Below are 3848 nucleotides of genomic sequence, written 5' to 3' on the forward strand. Positions count from 1 at the left end.
GGAAGCATTAACTGTAATGGCCAATAGTTTACTATACGTTCTGACTAATTAACTATGTATTCGTATTTCTAATTCAGGTGAATTTTTTTTCTTTTTATCTATATTTTCCAAGTTTTCTTAACAAGTAAATTATTTACACAATAATTTACAAGAGAAATGCAGGTTCTATTTGTATGGAAGTTGAACTCATTAATGTAGGTATTTTACATAAAGCAAACAAATTAGAATAAACACATTTAAATATATAGACAGGCTTGGGGCACCTGTGTGGTGCAGTCAGTTAAGTGTCTGATTCTTGATTTCAGTTTAGTTCAAGATCTCATGGTTTGTGGGATCAAAACCCATATTAGGCTCCACACTGACAGCATGGAGCCGGCTTGGAATTCTCTGCCTCCTCTCTCTGCCCCTCCCCCACTCACGTGTGTGTGCTTGCACTCTCTCTTTTTCAAAATAAATAAATACAATTTTAAAAATAAAATAAATATGTAGACAGATTCAATAATGGAAGAGAAATTTCAGGCAAGAAATAAAAAGCACAGCAGAGACTATTATTATTCAATAATATCTGTGTGCTTAATTTTCTCTGAAGCCACAACCAAACTATGTTTTCCAGCGTTTCTTATTGATAGCTGAATTATTTATCTTATATCTGTCCCTTAGAATGTGAATGGAATTGTTGTAATGAGCACTTGGTATTATATATAACTGATAAGTCACTAAATTCTACTCCTGAAACCAATATTACACTATATGTTAACTAACTAGAATTTAAATAAAAACTTAACAAAAAAAATGTGCATAGAAGTGACATATGCTATGTATAGCATGGAAAATAAAACTATACCATGAGATAAATTCATGTTTTATGTCCCCACTTTTCAACTGGCTTGAGAGGATTCCAAAGACCAAAATGGTCTTTCATACTGAAAGAAATCTGGATCTCTATGTGCAAGTGCTGAGTAAAAGCTTACACTCCTGTCCCACTGATATCATTGGACTTTACCATGGACCATACACACCATGTTTGTGGATTGTAAGATTCGATAATGAGAAAATAAAAAATCTTTAAACTTATCTAGAAATGTGTTGCTTTCTTAATCAAGATCCTAGCACACTTTTTAAAAAGAATTTGGCAAAACTATGGAAAGAGTCCAAACGTCCGTCGACAGATCAATGGATAAAGAAGATATCCTATATGTATACAGTGGAGTATTACTTAGCAATCGAAAAGAATGAGATCTTGTCATTTGCAACAACGTGGATGGAATGAGAGGATATTATGCTAAGTGAAATTAGTCAGAGCAAGACAAATATCATATGACCTCACTCTTATGTGGAATTTAGGATACAAAATAGATGAACATAGGAGAAGGGAAGCAAAAATAATATAAAAACAGGGAAGGGGACAAAACATAAGAGACTTTTAAGTATAGAGAACAAATGGAGGGGTTGTGGGTGGGGGGATGGGCCAAATGGGCAAGGAGCATTAAGGAAGACACTTGTTGGGATGAGCACTGGGTGTTAATGAAGGGGAGGATTCACTGGATCCTACTGCTGAAAATCATTATTGCACTGCATGTTAACTAATTTGGTTCTAAATTTAAAAAACATTAAATTAGGCATTAAAGTTAAAAAATATATAAAACTAGTAAGTGCTCATGGCAATAAACATTTGAAGAGTACTAAAAGATATAAAGAAGAAAGGAGACAGCAGAGAAAGCTCTCCTTCCATAGAGAACTGCCATTACCATTGTGACAAACATCATCCTTACACACACACTCATGCTGCTACATAAATAGGCTCAAGTTATAGATTACACTTTAAAGACCTCTTTCTACTATACGCATGCCTTTCTACTGTCTTTCCTCATGGTGACTCAAGCAGAAATGTGTTTTTGCATTGAAGAAAAGAGAATTTGACAAGCTGGTTATGAATATATATAGAAAAGTAAAAAATCTAGAATGGCCAAGAAAAATAAAAAGAAGATTGTTGAAAGATTTATCCTGTTTGGTTTTTAGACTTAAGATTAAGCTACAGTGCTCAAGAAAATATGATTTTGGCACAAGGTGGACATGTAGATCAATAGAACTAAATAGAGGCCTGAAATAGACCCAGGCTTTTGTGGTCATCTGATTCTATAAAAATTTGCCAAGGTAATTCAATTGCTGAAAGGATAGCTTTACTGCAAAAGATTACTAGAACATTCAGCTATCCATATTTTTTTAAAGAAATATACCTATACCCTTAAGTCATGCCACTAGGAAAATTAGTTTCAAATTATAGATCTGAATGGATCATAGACCTAAATGTCAGAGTTTAAACTATAAAATTTTGAGAAGAAAACCATGCACTTATATGTATAACATACATCCAAGGAATTCCATTCCTAAGTATTTACCTAAAAGAAATAAAAATATATAATAACACAAAGATGGTCTATAAATCTTCATAGTAGAATTATTTATTATCATGAAAAATTCCAATGAAACTAAATTTATATCAGTATGTTAATAAATAAACAAATTGTTTTACATTCTTTTTAAAAAATATTTATTTATTACTGAGACAGAGAGACAGTGTGAGTGGGGGAGGGGCAGGGAGAGAGAGGGAGACACAAATTCTTAAGCAGGCTCTAGGCTCTGAGATGTCAGCACAAAGCCTGACACAAAGCTCAAATTCACTACCTGTGAGATCATGACCTGAGTCAAAGTCAGATGCTAAACTGACTGAGCCACACAGGCACCCCTGTTTTACGTTCTTAACTTCTTAGCTATAAAAAAGGATGAGCTACTGATAAATGCAAGAACATGGCTAATTCTCAAAAGCATTATTTTAGGTGAAATGAGACAAACTATAAAATTTAATTTAAATACAATTTTAGAAAATCTAACACTGTACTGACAGCCATCAAGGATTAGAACACACCATTTGTTGCCTATGGGTTGGTGCAGCCACAGGATATTGATTGCAGAAGCATGAAGGAATTCATGGTTATACAACCGTGTACAACTGTCCTATATAATATAAACTGTACATTTCAAATGGACTAATTGTATTATGTATACACTATACCACAGTAAAACTGGGACATTTGTCAGTAAAACAAACAAACAAAAACCACTTTAAAAACAACAGCATGTTTAAAGAAATTATACAGAGACTGAATGAAGTGAAAGACCGATTCAAGGAAATCACTGAGACAGCAGCATAACAAAATCAGAAATGCAAATGCAAGAAGTCAAGAGATATGAAAGCTGTTAATACATTAAATTCGTTTCCAGAAAGAAAAAAAAAACACAAAGAGGAGGATTGACAATATATAAAAGCCTAAAGACTGAAACATTTTCAGAACTAAAGAAAGATATGTCTTTCAATCAAAGACCATTAAGTTCCAAGCAGATAAATAAACACAAATCCATACCTCATAATATTAGAAATAAAAAATCCCTAAAAGCAAAACAGAAGAAAAACACCTACAAAACTTAAAAAGCACTGAAAGCAAACCTAAAAGAAAAAATAGTGTCCATAATATATGGAATAATGTCTTCAAAGAAGTAGGAAGAAATACTTTTTTATTAAAGTTTATTATTTCTTTTTGAGACAGACAGAATCCGAGTGGGGGAGGATTTTGAGAGAGAGGGAGACATAGAATCTGAAGTAGGCTCCAGGCTTTGAGCTAATAGCTCAGATGTGGGGCTTGAACTCATGGACCATGAGATCTTGATCTGAGCCGAAATTGAATGCTTAACTGACTGAGCCACCCAGGCACCCCAGAAGAAAGACTTTTTAACCTAGAATTCTGTATCCGACTAAATTAAAGAATGAGAGTGAAATAAATATATTTTAT

This window comes from Crocuta crocuta, unplaced genomic scaffold (genome assembly GCF_008692635.1).
Source record: "Crocuta crocuta isolate KB4526 unplaced genomic scaffold, BGI_CrCroc_1.0 scaffold2119, whole genome shotgun sequence".
Lineage (NCBI taxonomy): Eukaryota > Metazoa > Chordata > Mammalia > Carnivora > Hyaenidae > Crocuta > Crocuta crocuta.